The sequence below is a fragment of the Macrobrachium nipponense genome, chromosome 6 (genome assembly GCF_015104395.2).
Source record: "Macrobrachium nipponense isolate FS-2020 chromosome 6, ASM1510439v2, whole genome shotgun sequence".
NCBI classification, from domain to species: domain Eukaryota; kingdom Metazoa; phylum Arthropoda; class Malacostraca; order Decapoda; family Palaemonidae; genus Macrobrachium; species Macrobrachium nipponense.
Genome location: NC_061108.1, coordinates 9,025 through 30,000, shown reverse-complemented (window position 1 = coordinate 30,000; position 20,976 = coordinate 9,025).

Here is a 20,976-nt window from a genome sequence, read left to right as displayed (position 1 = left end):
AGAGAAGAACGGCTGGACTGATCCTTCTGGACCTCAGGGGGGGAGACTGTTCTTCGGCTTTTCGGGGGAAAGACCGAGGCGAATCAGTCTCGACTGACGACGATGTGACCTCTGCTGTGGCGTTTTTTTTTGTAGCTCTTCTGCACACGAGGGACGGGGTGACCTTCAAAAGTTCAGTCACATTGTGCCCCTGGTGAAGTCACGTGGACCGCCGCCGACGAGTAATTTAGTTCGTGTGGGGTAGGGGAGGATCTTTTGTGGGGAAGGGGGTCATTTGGCGGGGGAGGGGTTTGTATTTATAATTGCACTTTTCTGCGCGTGTACCTTTGGCCTTGAAGCGATCAGCAAATGGCCCTCTATCCTAGACCGGCTTTGTTTCATTCCTCATGTTGAAACGGCTGAAACCAACAGAATTATTTCGTGGTAACTTTAAAGTCTATTCAGTCAGAATTTAGTACCAGTTCTTATGCTAATGAATGTAAATGCCACTCCATAAATTTAAAAAATATTAAAATACTATCATGAGTTTTTAGAATATCCTTAAAAATATGTTGTGCGCTTAAAATTCAAACTTCCGTAAAAATAAATAAAAAAACTTATAATTCTAACTGACTCTTTGAAGGTGTTTAGACGAAGGAATAAACAATTGGAAACAGAGAGAAGGTACTGAATGGATCCAGTCGATTTCAGCAAAACCTTTTGAGGAATATTTCACCCTAATAACTAGCTACACCAGAAATAAAACCAGCCCTGTATTTCAAAATGTCTTATCTTCATGGAATGGTGTCATCCACTACAGAAAAAAGATTATTTGCTTAAATTGATAGAAGTCTTCGAATACGAGTCGTTCAAACGATACACGAGATTTCTCCTCTGATCTCCCACAGGACATTGATGTCCATGAAATGGGTCCTAACATCAAGAGAAGGGTGCCTTTTTTGGGAAAAATATTGACTGAAAACTTGTATTATTATTATTATTATTATTATTATTATTATTATTATTATTATTATTATTATTATTATTATTATTATTATTATTATTATTGAAGATAATAGCTACTTCACCGTGTTTATTTTGTATAGCCATTATCTTCAATAAGACCTGTATTAATAAAGGTGTTCTTCCAAAATATTATTATCATTATTCAAAGAAAACTCATAATCATACGAGTCAATAACATGGAAAAGTAAATCCACAATAGTAATGTCTGTTTGAATTTGTTATCGAAAATGTAAAGCAGAAAGCTTTCGATGACCTGCACGGTCATCCTAGTCCATCTGACTATAATATCAACCAGCTAATCGCCTAGATCTTCTAAGTGGAAGTTCGGCTCTTGAGTCACTTGGTCTGTTGTCCATGGCAGCTTGGGCACCTGCAACATGGGGCACTGGGTGTGTCCCCGTTATCTGTTATAATCTCTTATAAAATGACAACGAATGCTTTCATTTAAAACAAAATCTTCCTGCGTAAAGGATTTATTGCCTTCCATAGAGACACCCCTGTTAATAATTATTGCTCCTGCAACCAACCTTCTAATATCTGCATCTTTATTATTGAAAATTAGGGTTGACTTCTTCCAATTAAAGCAGTCATCGTCATTTAAACTATGTGAGATCAGTGCATTATTCTCAACGTGCAAAATTATACGCTCTTTTGTGTTCATTGATTCAGATTGGTAGTCCCCTCCCACTTTCTCCGTAATATTTCTAAATGCTTTGGTCGGAGTTATTATTTTGCGTGAGACAAGCCTTTGAGTGTATTCTTATAGTTGAAGACCAGGTCGACCTTTTCTTCGCATTTTTCATTAACTGTTTTTCTAATATTTCGTAAGTTAGGATTCAAAGGTAAAGCTAAATTACTTTTTTAATTCGTTTTTTGTATTCATATTGATTTTTGATGTCAATAACAAAATCAAACAGACATATTATCGTGGATTTATTTTCCTATTATTATTATTATTATTATTATTATTATTATTTATTATTATTATTATTATTATTATTATTATTATTATTATTATTATTATTATGAGAATTAAAAGACAAACTATTGTTCAAACAATTTATGTACAGGGTCAAAAATTCTATAGCATTTTAACAGGGGTCCCTTAGTTCATTATTATTATTATTATTATTATTATTATTATTATTATTATTATTATTATTATTATTATTATTATTATTATTATTATTATTATTATTATTATTATTAATCAAAAGATGAACCCTATTCGTATGGAACAAGCCCACCACAGGGGCCACTGACTTGTAATTCAACCTTCCAAAGAATATTAAGGTTTTCATTAGGAAGAAGAAACAGAAGGTCGAGGGAAATACAAAAAGAAGAGACGTCACTTATGAAAAGAGAAAAAAATTAATTAGTAAACAGATATTGCTGAGAAGGTGTGAATGAGGCATTTGTTTTCGAAGCTAGGAATTGGATAAAAGGAAGTAGGTTGTTGAATACATTTCTTCTCTTCGTCACGTTTTAGATTCCTGACGTCATCTAAAAGCGGCGCCAAAGTTAATTGTCGGTAACACCTGCAATATCACTGTTTTGCTTTTTGTTTGAGGAACTCGTGGCAGATTTGGGGGTTAAATTAACCCCTGGGGTAGATTATCATTCTAGGGGGGTTAGCAACAAGTGTGCAAGTTGAAAGGCGCAATAAGGACTCTTTTCCGTTGCTTTTGTACTGATGAGTTCGTTCGCTTTAATCCCCTGAATAAATCAATAAAAAAAGTTCAAAGGAAAATACAGTATGTGTTTGAACGAAAAAATCCAACTATTTCGTAACAATTTATTATCATCATTGTTATTCAGAAGATGGTGGGACGAAGAGACGTTAAAATGGAATTGGTCAACTTTAGAGGAGATGACAAAAGACATCTTTGATGCGTCTGTGTCTGACGATGAGGGTTTATTTTTTTCTACCTAGAAATTACCCACTTGGTTACTCCGGAGTTCAAATTCATCTCAAAAGTTCCCCTTGAAATCTGTCACACCAGCTCTACGAACCAGCAAAGGAAATTACGGAATGCAAAATCAGATAACACCATGAAAATTGAAGAGAATTACATTTAGTTTTGAAATGATCTTAACAGAGTTGTCGTTGAAAAAGATGTAGTGTCTATGAAATGAATCGTCTACCTATTCGGCCCAAGAGCTTGTGTGAGACCAGGTCAGCTCTTCTGGCGACAGATCACTTCATAGGAAAAGAGAAATTTGCGAATCTCTGCTTATGAGATATGGATTTTCTTGAGGATTTGTTCCTAGCAAGGTAAATATATTTAGTACTTAATAATGTATTTTGTTTGTTGATATAAATCTGTAAAGGAAATCCGGCATGTGAAAATGACAAACATAGACATTGTCGTGTAAATGGCGTTCATATTTGTAGAAGAATGGAAGACGCAATTCAATTAGAACAAATAAAAACAATATCTAAGCTGGCTTAAGTTCGACCTAAATCTCTCTCTCTCCTCTCTCTTCCATTCCTAACACAATTTCCTGATTCCCATCATGGAGGCCATTCAGTTTTAGAAGGAATTTCTCTCTCTCTCTCTCTCTCTCTCTCTCTCTCTCTCTCTCTCAAAACTCACGTTCATGTGGGAACGAAAGCGAAGAGAGAGAGAGAGAGAGAGAGAGAGAGAGAGAGTAATTATTGTACACGTAAGTTGACGAGCAAGCAAGTAATTCAAATTCAAATTCAAAAAGTTTATTGATATACATCAAATTTCAAAAGATTCCAGGGAAAAAAATAATAAACAAATAAATGAATAAAAATAAAAAAAGTATCGAAAAGCAAATATTTGAAATGAGAAGAATTTTATATAAAATTCTTCTCATGTAAAATATTTACTTTTCGTTACTTTTTTATCTTTATTCATTTTATATAACCCAATTTATACAAAAGCAAATGCCAAACTATAATGCAAATTTTATATAAATCAAATGTTCATAACATAATATAACGAGATTACAATAGGCTAAAGTCATACAAAACAAATAAGACAAAAGTAAACTTTATATTAAAAGAAAAATGTTAAGAAAAGGTCTAAAAAAAGTTATAGAAAATCATACTATAGAACAGGCAAATGGCTCACGATTACTTATTCCAAAATAAATCAGGAAATTTCTTTACAGTTTTGGAACAAACGTCGATTTTCAAAAAATATCTTACTTGATTTGTTACCTCATCTATTCTGGGGTTAGGAAACTAATAATTTGTTACATTCCACAACATAATGTTGTAAAGTATGTTTCCGTAACCTACCGCATAATTTATATTTAGAGTTTTCATCGTCAATGTATTCCAAAGAATATTTATATCCCAAACGTAACCTCGTTATTAAAGTATCTAGTTTAAATAATGCCCTTCCGTATATAATATATACAATATTGCCGTTTTCGGACACAAACAAATAATGTCTCATACTGACACTAACATTGTTTAAAAATTTGTCGAATTTCAGCCGCTTCCCACAAAGACCTCTTTGTTTTTAGCGCTTTCTCTATTCGCAAGCAAGTCATTCCTCTCTCTTTGCCCACAGCATATTCAGTCAATGTTCCTTGTATGGAAATTCCCGATGGACTGATGGTCAAGACTCCGAGAAATGATCTCTCGCAAGAGAAATGACCCTCGAATTCGACGTGTATACAATTTTTCACCAAGCGAGAGTAATAAACTTCATGCGCATTCACTTTCCATATTTCATTAAAAAAAAATCATCTTATCCGTGACAGTAAAACGGCTTGAAAGGTGTAACAGGAGGAAAACCTCGCAGAAACTACATGAAACAATTATTCTTAGAAGAGGGGGGGAAGTAAGATGAAATAAAGGATATGAAAGAAGGTACAGTAAAAAGGGGTTTGTTGCTAGGGGCCTCAGGAGGGGACGCTCCAAAGAACCTTCAGTAATGCCTACAGAGCACCAATCCCCCCTATGGGGTCAAAACAGTGGTTGACGTGAGGAATCGTTCGTAGGCAATGGAAAATAGCTGCCCCGTCGTTCAGACTTAGTTGTTGTCTTCTGATTGGTTAGGTTAATCCACGAAGCTAAACAGTGGCGTAAAACAACTCTTTGTTCTCTTCCAACTTCGCAGATGTTTCAAGAGCACACGCTCCAATGTCGAGGTCACTCGTTTTACAGCTTAACCACAATTAAAAATAAAAATAAAAAACATTTCCTAGTTACGTCGAACAGCGCCATTTTTACACGGTATTGATTTTTGCGCAAAGCAAGAGGCGATATTGCTAACACTTGTGCTCTGCCTGCCTTGTTTGAGTCACCATGTCCTAACAGACCAAGTGGCGTTTGGGTACATGAACAAACCGCATAAAACAATATTCATAATAATGCATACATTCATATGCTACTTATATATATATATATATATATATATATATATATATAATGATCTCATATATATATATATATATATAGTATATCAAGATGAAAAGGCCCATAAAACACTAGTTTAACGTTGCAAACCATATATTTCGAGCGCTTCCTCTGTGCTCGAAATATGTGGGTTGCATCGTTCAAATAGTAAATTTCATGGGCCATTTTATCTTCATACTATACTGTTGTATCACAATAAAAACGAACATTCATATAGTATATATATATATATATGTGTGTGTGTGTGTGTTGTGCGTGCGTATATAAATAAAAATTATAAATCTATATATATATATATATATATATATATATATATATATATATATATATATATACATATATATCTATATACAAATAAATTATATATTAAATATAATTTTTAATTTATATGAATTATATATTATACACTTATTTATATCCGTGACTTTTACTCTTTACTCACGGCCACATAATTTTGAAGGAGATAATTTTGAAGCACATAACTTTGAAGCACATAATTTTGAAGCACATAATTTTAAAGCAAGAAAAAGGCTTCAAGTACCTTAATAATTCACTTCCATTTTCATTTGTTTATTTTTAATAAAATGATTTTTTCTTTCTGTTTCATCTTCCTAACTATAATAATGATAATAAATGTTATCGTCCACCCTTTCATAGCAATAATTTCAGCGTGGTTTTCAGCGCTGAATGACCTCATAAGACCCAGTACTTGGTTTAAATTTTATACTACAAATCCGATTCCAACACAAACTTTCATTTTCTTAAGGAAAAAAAGTTCCAATTCCCACCCAAACCTTCATTTTATTAGGAAAAAATAGTTCCAATTCCCACTCAAACCTTAATTTTTTTTAGGAAAAAATAGTTCCAATTCCCACTCAAACCATTTATTAGAAAAACATTCCAATTCCCACTCAAACCTTCATTTTCTTAGAAAAAAAAATTAAAATTCCACCCAAAATTTCATTTGTTAAAAAAACAAATCCAATTCCCACCCAAAAATTCATTTTTGTGGAAAGTCCCAGTTCCAATTCCCACCCAATCCTTTATTTTCTTAAAAAAATAAATTTCCAATTCCCGCACAAAACTTCATTTTGGTACAAAAAATAAAGTTCTAATCCCCACCTAAAAGTTCATTTTCTAAAAGAAAAACTAGTTCTAATTCCCAACCAAACATTAATTTTCTTAAGGAAAAAATTTCTAATTCCCACCCAAACCTACATTTTCTTAAGGAAAAACATTTCTAATTCCCACCCAAACCTTCATTTTCTCAAGGAAAAAAATTTCCAATTCCCACCCAAACTTTCATTTTCTTAAGTAAAAAAAATTTCTAATTCCCAACCAAACCTTCATTTTCCTAAGGAAAAAAAATCTAATTCCCACCCAAACCTTCATTTTCTTAAGGAAAAATTTTTTTAATTCCCACCCAAAGCTTCATTTTCTTAAGGAAAAAAGATTTCTAATTCCCAACCAAACATTCATTTTCTTAGGGAAAAAAAATTCTAATTCCCACCCAAACCTTCATTTTCTTAAGGAAAAAAAATGTCTAATTCCCACCCAAACATTCATTTTCTTAAGGAAAGAATTTCTAATTCCCACCCAAACCTTCATTTTCTTGAAAAAAGCATTTTCCAATTCCCATCCAAAACTTCACTTTGGTAAAAGAGAATAAAAACCAGTTCTAATCCCCACTCAAACCTTCGTTTTATTAAATAAAAAAAATTAAGAATAATAAAACAAATAAAACAGTACCAATTCCCACTGATCTAACACAAATTTCATTCCTTTTACTGTTCCTCTGTTCGTGTTCTTTTTCTTCCATCGTACTTTCCAACCTCTCCTAACATTTATTTCATAATGCTACTGCTTTGAGGTTCTCCTCCTGTTACACCTTTCAGGCCTTTTCACTGTCAAATTTTCTTTTCTGGGCTTTGTGTCCTAAATTCTGTATTCTATTCTACGTAACCTTTAACCTCATCATCTGGCTTTCTTCCACTTGTTTTCAGTATTTATCTCCAATCATCGACAAACATGTACTGTAATTCTGTTCTTATCTGCTTTCTTTACCTTCAAGTCTATTCCTTCAGTCTCCACCTGCTTAGTCAAATAACCATTTTTATTCTTTACATTCCAGAAAATGAAATAAAAAATGTCATTTTTTGGAAGGGAGTTGAAAATAAATTGTTTTAAAAAATTTTAAATTACACGTTATTTGAAGAAAAACCACGAAACTGAAGAATATGTCATGTTGCAGACACATTCATGACCTCGTAAGGAGTAGTGCACGTGTCTCTCTCACTATTCCCTCTCTCTCATATGTGTGTGTAGAAGAGCAGTGGTGCTTGTCTTAACTGGGCATGGATTGGAACTACATGAGGTGGCGCTGAGTTCAAGTCAGAAGTCAACAAACCTGCGGTCTATACTTAGGGAAATTACGCAGTTCCTGGGCTATTTGTGGCATGCGGGTTTCTTCACGCCAATTATAAAGTGCTCTAGATCAAGAAAAGTGAAGTCAGTGAACTGGTGCAGTGAAATCTGTATAATTAATTAGGGTATTGAATTGCTGCACCAGGGAACTACTCCATCTGGTTTTTTTTTCCAGTTTGCGCATGCGCAGTAAGCCTTAGCAACGCGTCCTTAGCAACGAAGATGAATCTTGACTCTGCAGATGCGATACAGGCATTAGCTCCCCAAGAAATAAATCGAATGACCAATCCTCAATTAAAAAGAGCTCTCATCACGTTAGTAACAACTCAACGAGAAAATCACCAAAGCGGAGATGATCCTACCAATGCCGTTTTATTGCAGGAGATAAAGAAACTCAGGGAAGAATTTGAAAAAATTCGGGAACTAAAAAAAGAAGTAGCATATCTATCAGGCAAGCTGGATGATGCATTTACAATCATCCACAATCAACAACTGTTCATAGAGTCCATGGATGGAAAGGAGAGGAAATGTAATCTGGTGTTAACTGGTGTAAAGGAAGAAGATAATTCTGAATTAGCGGATAAGGACAAGGTAAAGGAGATATTAGAAGCAGCTGGATATCCGGAGCCATTCGACATGGAAGAATGGGAGATACGTCGTTTAGGGCAACCAAATGAGAGGAAAAAGAGACCTATTCACCTTAGGGTAAGGGATCAGAAACAACGGGATTCCATTATTGCAGTAGCAAAGAATTTGAAGAATGCAAGAGAACCCTTCTCAAAAGTGTACATTAAAAAGGATTTACACCCATGCATTAGAAAAGAATTTGCCCGCCTCAGGAAGAGAGAACGTGAAGAGAGAGATAAGGCTATCAACACTGCCACTGTTGTAACTTACGATAGGAAAAATCGTATCTTGCTTCGGGACGGTCTGGTTGTTGATAGATTTAGTCCTCGTTTTTTCTGAGTGGTAGACAAAATATGACTGAATTGAAAATTTGCTCTTGGAATATTGCAGGTCTGAAGGACAAATTGGAGATCAACACATTCTGAATTTTGTAAGTAATGGAATTTGATGTAATGTTATTCAAGAATCAAAGAAGTATTTTTAATTTAAATGTACCTGGGTTTGACGTTTATTCAAATGTATCAAGCGCAGGGGGGCCTCACCGTGGAGGAATTGTGATGTTATTAAAGAAGTACTTGACAACACGTGCTGAATGTAAATACTGACGACGAAAGTCAAATATGGCTAACGATGGCTTGGTGGCCGAGTTTTCAATTTGGCGGAATTTACATACCACCGGAAGACTCGCCCTACTACAACCCAGTTCTGCATGGGAAACTGGCTGCTCATACCCTTTCCCCGGGTAACACTATCGTGTTGGGTGATTTTAACGGAAGAATAGGAATGCCCTGTATTATGGATGAAGACGGTCGAAAGTACCAGTATTCTGAGGGGTTAGATGCAGTGACTAATAATCATGGTAGAGCCATTATTAATATTTGTAATAACAATGATTTGGTGATTGTAAATAATCTCCAGTTTCAAGATAAAAATTTTAAAGGTAATTTAACGTACAGACAAGGAAGAAGATGGGTTTCAGAAATTGACTTGTGTTTGGCTAAAAGAACTTGCTAAGTCTGATAAAGGAACTTCATGTTCACCAGATTGTTAAAGGGTCAGATCATGCACCGATATCGGTTTACTTTATTGCTAAAAAGCAGTAACACATTAGCTATTAAAGACCTTGTAAGTCGATCAGTTGCCCTTAACCAATCTACTTATGCACAAAAATTGCCAGCGGAAAATTATGCAAGGAAGTCTTTAATTAAATAAAGAAATCGAATGTGGAGATTGTTTGCAAGAACTTTACAAGATATTTCCCCACCAGCTGTAGAAGATAGCAACGACTTGGAGATGGCCTTGACTTCGAGTTTTGATTGTATTGCCGAGACTGCTGCGAGTGTAAGAAGGACACGTATCATCAGGACATGAATGGGATAGAAATCAACCAAGGTGGGCTGGATTCTTCAATCAAATGATATAACTTATATGGAAGTCTATCAATTGGAAAGGGGATGTTGATTCTGATGAGGGTAACCAGCCTAACGATACGACGTTTAAAAACTATTTTGAAGATTTACTGAATCCGGAAATCGTAGATAGTACGGATTATTCTAATATAGAACATGATGAGAATATACCTTATATTCCAGTTCTCGATGATCCCTTCTCCATGAGAGAGCTGAAAGAAGCCTTGAATGAGTAAACAAAAATAAAAGTTATGGTATTTGTCCCGAATATTGAATTGCTTGCCTGTGAACTGGCTGTGTTCTATACTAATCTTGTTTAATATGATGTTTGTATGTATTAGTTTACCCAGTTTCATGGTGTATTAGCAAATTAGTTTTTAATATTCAAGACAGGGAATAAATGATGTGTGGAAATTACAGAGGATATCAATAATGGATTCATTAGCGAAAATTTATGATATTTTAATTCTTAATCGTTTACGTTTGTTGTGGTAATATACATAAGTGTCAAGCAGGTGCTCAAAAAAAGAGGGAATTGTATTGAACAAATATTAGCATTACGCTTGTTGTGTGATTTTGCAAGTTTTAAGAAAATTAAAATTGTACGTCTTATTTGTTGATTTTTCTAAAGCGTACGATAGAGTACCTAGGAACAAAATGATAGATGTTTAAAAGAAACGGATGTGGTAAGAGAATGTTATTGGCAATTAAGGCAATGTATTCATGTACAAAACACATTTTGAAGTCAGCAGTAATTAATGCCACCATTGGTGTTCGACAAGGTGCTCCAACAAGTTGTATATTATTTATTGTATACATTGACAGGCTGGTGCGTATGTTGCAGGAAGCCGTTGCTTCCGATGGATTTTTAGGAGCACTAAATGTTCTACTACTATGGATGACGCGGTTATCTAGCTACAAGTAGAGAAATGTGCAAGAAAAAGTTTAAAAGTATTATGTACATTTTGTGCTGAATATGGAATGGTTATTAATGAGTCAAAAACTAAATTTTTTGTGATAAATATGATGATGAGGATCAAACAGACTTACATGTAGAAAGTATTAATTGTGAGATACACTCAGAGATATCTTTACCTTGGAGCGTGGTTCGTGGATAGTGGCAAGTTGGGTGATGTCATTAGTCTGCACGAGAGCCGTAGCGAGGCAGTAGTAAATAAGGTTTACAATTTTTTGTGTGGCTAACAGCCATGCCATATGTATATAAAAAACGAGTTTTCGATGCAGCGGTAATGTCAACACTGTATAATAGCTGTGAATCCTGGACAACTAATAATATTAAAGGGATAGAAAACAGTATAATAAGTTAGTCAAAGTTTTGCTTGGTGTTCGAAAGAACACGAGTATTAAATTATGTATGATGGAGGGAGGCATTCTGCCCGTAAAGGATATCATAAGAAGAAAACAGAAATCCTTTTTGGTGTCCAAGAGAGAAATATAGATGAAGAATTGCCATTCAATTACGTCTTTGATTGTGCAGAGACAACGGAACTCCGGGTTTATAGTTTTTTAGCAAACATGTTAGAACAAAATGAGGAGCAAAATTCGTTGGAAATGTTTTGCACAGGAAGTACGCGAGAGAGCTGAAAATGCCACGAAATTCAATACATATGTGTCTGAGTTAAACCTTCCCTGAGTGTACATATGGTTTATTCTACTACCCAGTATGTCCCCAGATTTCTGCCGAGTGTCATTCACACGCTTGCGTCTGATGTCTCATAATCTGAAGGTGGAGACAGGTAGATGGAGCAGAATCCCGACCTATGCAAGAACTTGCCACTGTGATAATAGTAGTGTACAATCAGAAAGTCAGGTACTTATTTCTTGTCCCTTATCTGGCGGTTGCCGTACAAGATTTAGTAGGTTGAACTTTGCAAGTGTGGCTAATTTGATGGATGGAGCCTGATTTAGTTGTTGATTTATGTAGGTATATTCATGATGTACTGGGATTATATCAGTGAAGTGTTCTACCATTTATAGTTTTAATGTTTTGTTTTGGACAAAAATATATATATGGTGTGAGTACATATGTTTGTGTGTAAAACTATGTTTTGTTCTCAATGAGTTTTTGTAACTAAAATAATGTACTCTTGTATAAATTTATGTAAGTACATAACGTATTGATATGTTTTGTCAATAAATTAACTAACTAACTATGTTATGTTTTATGTACAGACTTCCTGTTATTGTTCTCTCTCTCTCTCTCTCTCATATACATGTGTATGTGTGTGTTATGTTTTATGCACAGACTTCCCGTTATGTCTGCCTCTCTTTCGTTAATCAATTGCGCTTTCGCGTTATAGAAATGATCAATGTGTTTCCACACCGGTAGTTGGACTTAAAATATAGCTGAGTTAAAACTCCCCACAGCAGCTGTCAGCTACTGAAAGCGTGCAAGCTCTCAGACCTTCGGCCACTTGACGATCAAAGCTCTCAAATTATATCAACGTAGTGACGGGCTTTAGTTTTTAAACTAAAGATTCGCATTGTTGTTCCGCAACTGTTGTCTGTTTATGTTTGTAGACCAATTCTGTAGACCCTTTCATGCACTACAGGGGATAATAAGCCAATATAAGTAAAACATTGTTCATGTATGGCGCGAAGTATGGAGTCACTTTTGGAATCAGCTGTGAGCCAAATATTTGTTGGATTATTATTATTATTTTTTTTTTTTTTTTTTTTTTGCTCTATCACAGTCCTCCAATTCGACTGGGTGGTATTTTTAGTGTGGGGTTCCGGGTTGCATCTTGCCTCCTTAGGAGTCCATCAATTTTCTTACTATGTGTGCCGTTTCTAGGATCACACTCTTCTGCATGAGTCCTGGAGCTACTTCAACGTCTAGTTTTTCTAGATTCCTTTTCAGGGATCTTGGGATCGTGCCTAGTGCTCCTATGATTATGGGTACGATTTCCACTGCATATCCCATATTCCTTCTTATTTTTCTATTTTCAGATCTTGACACTTATCATTTTTTTCCCTCTCTTTCTCTTCAACTCTGGTGTCCCATGGTATTGCGACATCAATGAGTGATACTTTCTTCTTGACTTTGTCAATCAACGTCACGTCTGGTCTATTTGCACGTATCACCCTATCCGTTCTGATACCATAGTCCCAGAGGATCTTTGCCTGATCGTTTTCTATCACTCCCTCAGGTTGGTGCTCGTACCACTTATTACTGCAAGGTAGCTGATGTTTCTTGCACAGGCTCCAGTGGAGGGCTTTTGCCACTTAATCATGCCTCTTTTTGTACTGGTTCTGTGGCAAGTGCCGGGCATTCACTTGCTATGTGTTTATGGTTTCATTTTTCGTATTGCACGTTCTACATATGGGAGAGATATTATTTCCATCTATCGTTCTTTGAACATACTGGTTCTTAGGGCCTGATCTTGTGCCGCTGTTATCATTCCTTCAGTTTCCTTCTTTAGCTCTCCCATCTGTAGCCATTGCCATGTGTCATCGCTGGCTAGTTCTTTAGTCTGTCTCATGTATTGTCCGTGCATTGGTTTGTTGTGCCAGTCCTCTGTTCTGTCTGTCATTCTCCTGTCTCTGTATATTTCTGGGGGGGGGGGGGGTCTTTCGTCTACTTTTATTAGTCCTTCTTTAGCCACTCGTCTTCACTGGTTTTCAGATATTGCCCCAGTGCTCTGTTCTCGATGTTGACGCAGTCCTCTATACTTAGTAGTCCTCTCCCTCCTTCCTTTCGTGTTATGTATAGTCTGTCCGTATTTGCTCTTGGGTGTAGTGCTTTGTGTATTGTCATGTTTCCTGGTTTTCTGATCTATGCTGCGGAGTTCTGCCTTCGCTCCATTCCACTATTCCTGCGCTGTATCGATTACTGGCACTGCCCATGTGTTTATGGCTTTTATCATATTTCCGGCGTTGAGTTTTGACTTGAGTATCGCCTTGAGTCTCTGCATATATTCTTTTCTGATCGTGTCATTCATCTCTTGGTGTTTTATATCCCCTCCTTCCATTATTCCCAGGTATTTGTATCCTGTCTCATCTATGTGTTTGATGTTGCTCCCATCTGGTAGCTTTATCCCTTCAGTTCTTGTTACTTTGCCTTTTTGTATGTTGACTAAGGCGCATTTTTCTATTCCAAACTCCATCCTGATGTCCCCAGATACAATCCTTACGTCTGTATTAGGGTATCTATTTCCTTGATGCTCTTACCATACAGCTTGATGTCGTCCATGAACATCAGATGGTTGATTCTGTTGCCTCTTTTCTTGAGTTGGTACCCAGCATCCATCTTCTGTAGTACTTTTGTCATGGGAATCATGGCTACTATTATTATTATTCGTTTTATTTTTGTTTTTATTATTTTATTTTTATTATTATTATTTATTATTTTTATTTTCATTTAAAATACCTTTCTTTATTTATAATTATTTTTATGTTCTATTATTATTTCTATTTTCATTTGTATTTTTTGTTATTTTTCGTTTCAAATTGATTACTACATATCATTTTACTATTATTATTATTATTATTATTATTATTATTATTATTATTATTATTAGTTATTATATTATTATTATTATTATTAATTATTGTCTTATTATTATTATTATTTTTATTTTGAATATGTCTTATTATTTTAATTTCATTCATATTTTTATTTGATTTTTATTATTTTCACTTTTATCTTTATAATTTTAATTATTATTCTCACAATTATTTCTAATGTTTTGTTATTTATTTCATTATTTTTATATCCAGTCCTATTATTTTTTTTTGAATTTTATTATTATTATTTTATCAATTTTATTTTTTTAGATTTATTATTTTTTTTTATTTATTTTTATTTTATTAGTATTTTTGATATTATTTTATTTCTTTAATCATAATTATTATTTTTAATTTTATTACTTTTATTATTTATTTTTTTATTTTTTTACTTTTATTAATATTATTATTTCATTTAATTATTATTATTTTTATTATTTTTATTTTTATATGTGTATTGAATTATTTTTTGTATTTTTATAATTCATATAATTAATTTTATTAAAATTATTTTTGATTTTTATTTATATCACTACTATTTTATTTTATTTTAATATTTATTGATATCAATCTTAGGTTTATGTTTATTATTATTATTTTATTGTTCTTATTATTATTTTGGGTCATTTTTACTTTTATATTTAATATGCTTATTAGTATTGTTTTACTTTTATAATTTATATTTTACTTATTATTATTTCATTATTCTTTGTTTTGCTTTTATTGATTTATCTTATTTTAAATTTTTTATTTGAATTTCTATTATTATTATTATTATTATTATTATTATTATTATTATTATTATTATTATTATTATTATTATATTATTATTATTATTATTATTTATTTTTTATTTATATTATTAATATTATTAGTTTATTTTCATTATTCTTATTTTTTTTATGATTTTTCATGTGCATTATTTATATTATTACTATTTCTATTATTGTTTTTTATTAATATTCATAGTTTTCTGTTTATTATTATTATTTTATAGTGTTCTGATTATTATTTTTATTTTTATTTTTTCTCTCTCTCTCTCCTGATACCTTTCAATCTTTTCCCTTCTACTCTGCTGTCACATGGTATTGCGATATCGATGAGTGATACTTTCTTCTTAATGTTGTCAATCAACGCCACGTCTGGTCTATTGGCACATATCACCTTTTGTGTATTGATACCACAGTCCCCGAAGATATTTGCTTGATCGTTTTCTATCACTAAGCTCCTTCCCATTTATACTCTGTTCGTCATATTTCAGTTCTGAAAGAGGGAAGGCGGTCTTTTGAACTATGTTGACATTTTAACGTAGCTAAATTATGGTGTGTGGTGCCACATAAATCAGGAAAACATATGGAAATGTTTGGCTTTTTATTGATTTCCAAGAAATATTTCGGTATGTGACGTCATATCTGTAATATGACGTCATCATCCGTTTAGCAAATTTCTATTTTAACTAGAATCAATATTAATCATCAGAGATTTCTTTGAAGAATTACAATTACGGTTACCTTAAGAATATATAATGAATAACATTTCAATTAAATTACAGTTAGTACAAGCCTGCCTTCATCACACAGCCGCCCAGGTGTAAAGGGGGCGTGGCCCAAGCAGGCAAGAGATGACGACAAGCCGATTTCCTTCAGTCCAGATGCAACCACCTTACTTATGCCCACCTTTTGTTTGACCAGCATGCGCCTGTGTAAGAGACTCTCCTGCCACGCCCAGGAGGCGGCTATAAAGAACCACGCCCGCACCAAACATCAGGATACTTCTCGTACAGATGTTCAGCAAAGTACAAAAAGAGGCTTCTGGGATATTGAGTGAGGATGATGCTACCTCTCTCTGTAGATACCTTTGTTCCTGGAGGACTGTAGGATTGGTCTGGAGGTATATAAGGAACTGCGGGGGACCTGGGACTGTGAAAAGGTAGGAGGAGGCTTAAAATCCTGTCCTAGCAGGATGGTATAACCTTCATAGTACATACCTTAGAGCGATGAGGTCGGGTGACTCTCGACCAGACAGTAGGCAAGAACATCTTAACGTGGTTGAGGCTTTCCTTTGTGACGAATTGGGGCCTGTTAACCAGAGCTCCGTAAGGAATCTCATCCACGCGAATGATGGATATCTGAGCACCAGTGTCATCGAAAGCTCGGACCTGGTGGGCAAGATAGCGACCTTTGGGAGGTGCAGCAAATATAGGGCCCTGCGCTGGAGGGCTTACTAGAACTGAAGGATTGTCCGTCCCCGTCATTGCAATGGCAGTAACTGCAGCTGATTCCTTGGGGCATCTCGACCAGAAAGCGGTATACCCATGCACTTTGCATAAGTCGTAGAAACCCTCGCTGACGTCGTGCTTGGGTCCATCTTCTGTAGTACTTTTGTCATTTGAATCATGGCTACTACGAAGAGTAGTGGGGACAGTGAGTCACCCTGGAAGATCACTCTCCTGATAGTAAACCTCTCCTAGTCTTATCCCAGAGCTTGTAAATACTGTAATCCAGTTGCCCATTGTATTTTTGAGGAAGCTGATGGTGCTTTCCTCTGTACCATATATTTTCAGGCATTCTATTAGCCATGTGTGTGGTACCATGTCGAAGGCTTTCTTGTAGTCGATCCGTGCCATGCTTAGGTTGGTTTTCCATCTCTTACTATTCTTCATTACCATTTTGCCTATAAGAAGCTGGTCATTTGTGCCCCTACACTTCCTCCTGCAGCCTTTCTGCTGGTGGGGGATGGTGTTTGTATCCTCTAGGTAGTTGTACCGCCTTTCACTAATGATATCTCTTAGTAACTTCCACATTATTATTATTATTATTTTTTTTTTTTTTCTCTCTCTATCACAGTCCTCCAATTCGACTGGGTGGTATTTATAGCGTGGGGTTCCGGGTTGCAATCCTTTTTTTCCTGCCCCAATTCCTTAGGAGTCCATCACTTTTCTTACTATGTGCGCCGTTTCTAGGATCACACCCTTCTGCATGAGTCCTGGAGCTACTTCAACGTCTAGTTTTTCTAGATTCCTTTTCAGGGATCTTGGGATCGTGCCTAGTGCTCCTATGATTTTGGGTACGATTTTCCACTGGCATATCCCCATATTGTTCTTCCTATTTCTAATTTTCTTCAGGATCTTGATACTTATCCATTTTATTCCTCTCTCTGTCTTCAACTCTGGTGTCCCATGGTATTGCGATATCAATGAGTGATACTTTCTTCTTGACTTTGTCAATCAACGTCACGTCTGGTCTATTTGCACGTATCACCCTATCCGTTCTGATACCATAGTCCCAGAGGATCTTTGCCTGATCGTTTTCTATCACTCCCTCAGGTTGGTGCTCGTACCACTTATTACTGCAAGGTAGCTGATGTTTCTTGCACAGGCTCCAGTGGAGGGCTTTTGCCACTGAATCATGCCTCTTTTTGTACTGGTTCTGTGCAAGTGCCGGGCATTCACTTGCTATGTGGTTTATGGTTTCATTTTTCGTATTGCACTCCCTACATATGGGAGAGATGTTATTTCCGTCTATCGTTCTTTCAATATATCTGGTTCTTAGGGCCTGATCTTGTGCCGCTGTTATCATTCCTTCAGTTTCCTTCTTGAGCTCTCCCCTCTGTAGCCATTGCCATGTGTCATCGCTGGCTAGTTCTTTAGTCTGTCTCATGTATTGTCCGTGCATTGGTTTGTTGTACCAGTCCTCTGTTCTGTCTGTCATTCTCCTGTCTCTGTATATTTCTGGGTCTTCGTCTACTTTTATTAGTCCTTCTTCCCATCCACTCTTTAGCCACTCGTCTTCACTGGTTTTCAGATATTGCCCCAGTGCTCTGTTTTCGATGTTGACGCAGTCTTCTATACTTAGTAGTCCTCTCCCTCCTTCCTTTCGTGTTATGTATAGTCTGTCCGTATTTGCTCTTGGGTGTAGTGCTTTGTGTATTGTCATATGTTTCCTGGTTTTCTGATCTATGCTACAGAGTTCTGCTTTCGTCCATTCCACTATTCCTGCGCTGTATCTGATTACTGGCACTGCCCATGTGTTTATGGCTTTTATCATATTTCCGGCGTTGAGTTTTGACTTGAGTATCGCCTTGAGTCTCTGCATATAATCTTTCCTGATCGTGTCCTTCATCTCTTGGTGTTTTATATCGCCTCCTTCCATTATTCCCAGGTATTTGTATCCTGTCTTATCTATGTGTTTGATGTTGCTCCCATCTGGTAGCTTTATCCCTTCAGTTCTCGTTACTTTGCCTTTATATATGTTGACTAAGGTCCATTTTTCTATTCAAACAAATCCATCCTGATGTCGCCCCAGATACATCCTTACAGTCCTGGATTTGGGTATCTATTTCCTTGATGATCTTACCATACAGCTTGATGTCGTCCATGAACATCAGATGGTTGATTCTGTTGCCTCTTTTCTTGAGTTGGTACCCGGCATCCATCTTCTGAATTATTATTATTATTATTATTATTATAATTATTATCATTATTATTATTATTATTATTATTATTATTATTATTATTATTATTATTATTATTATTATTATTATTATTATTTGTCTATCACAGTCCTCCAATTCGACTGGGTGGTATTTATAGTGTGGGGTTCCGGGTTGAATCCTTCCTCCTTAGGAATCCATCACTTTTCTTACTATGTGCGCCGTTTCTAGGATCACACCCTTCTGCATGAGTCCTGTAGTTACTTCAGCCTCTAGTTTTTCTAGATTCCTTTTCAGGGATCTTGGGATCGTGGCTAGTGTTCCTATGATTATGGATACAATTTCCACTGGCATATCCCATATCCTTCTTTTTTCTGTTTTCAGATCTTGATACTTATCCATTTTTTCCCTCTCTTTCTCTTCAACTCTGGTGTCCCATGGTATTGCGACGTCAATGAGTGATACTTTTTTCTTGATTTTGACAGTCAATGTCACGTGTGGTATATTTGCACGTATCACCCTATCTGTTCTGATACCATAGTCCCCAGAGGATATTTGCCTGATCGTTTTCTATCACTCCTTCAGATTGGTGCTCGTACCACTTATTACTGCAAGGTAGCTGATGCTTCTTGCACAGCCTCCAGTGGAGGGCTTTTGCCACTGAATCATGCCTCTTTTTGTAATGGTTCTGTGCAAGTGCCGGACATTCGCTTGCTATGTGGTTTATGGTTTCATTTTTCGTATTGCACTTCCTTTTTATGGGAGAGATATTATTTCCATCTATCGTTCTTTGAACACATCTGGTTCTAAGGGCCTGATCTTGTGCCACTGTTATCATTCCTTCAGTTTCCTCTTGAGCTCTCCCCTCTGTAGCCATTGCCATGTGTCATCGTTGGCTAGTTCTTTAGTCTGTCTCATGTATTGTCCGTGCATTGGTTTGTTGTGGTCCGTCCTCTGTTTGTGTCATTCTCCTGTCTTTGTATATTTCTGGGTCTTCATCTACTTTTATCAGTCCTTCTTCCCATGCACTCTTTAGCCACTCGTCTTCACTGGTTTTCAGATATTTCCCCAGTGCTCTGTTCTCGATGTTGACGCAGTCCTGTATACCTAGTAGTCCTCTCCCCCCTTCCTTTCTTGTTATGTATAGTCTGTCCGTATTTCCTCTTGGGTATAGTGCTTTGTGTATTGTGGTATGTTTCCTAGTTTTCTTGTCTATGCTGCGGAGTTCTGCCTTCGTCCACTCCACTATTCGGGCGCTGTATCTGATTACTGGTACTGGCTATTTCAATGTTTATTCATATATCTATTTTTATTAGTTTGTTTATTTATTTTTATTGACTTATCTATTAATTTATTTTTATATATTATTTTATTATTTATTTTTATTTATTTAACTTCATATATATTTATCTATTTATTTTTATCTACTTACTTTTTATATATATAATTATTTATTTTTATTTATTTATTTTTTTTATGTATTTATTTATTTTTCGTTTCCTATTTATTTATATTTATTTTTAATTTTGTTTTTATTTATTCATCTATTTGTTTTATTTTCTTTTATTTATTTTTATTTATTTCTGCATTTGGATTTATGTTTATTTTGTTTTTTATTTAGTTTATTCAATTTTATCATATATTATTTATTTTTTATTTATTTATTTATTATTTCATAAATTTGTTTGTTTATTCATTTTATTAGCTTAGTTTAGTTTAGTTTTTTATTTATGTCATATTAATACAATTCTCCACACAGCTCCAGTAAAGCCGCCGAAGCTGTAGTAGTTTATATGGCAGGCTACATAAAAACGTCAATACAAATAAAATCAGCGTAAAGCACAGACTTTAATACATACAAACTTAGACAATATTCAGAACAACGAAATCAAGACAAAAACACACACACACCAATACATAAAGTTAGACAATAATTAAAAATAATGGAATCCATGTAATAGCACAGATTCGACAAAATTACAGCATATAAAACAATGAAATGAGAATTTAATCAACTATTGTAGAGACTAACTAAAACACCAGACTAGAGACACTAAAACAAACAAAGTTTATTATTCTACCATTCTATGAAAGACAACTATTGTCCGTTCATCAATGATAATTTGTATGAAATAAGGAATACTGCAGAGAGCC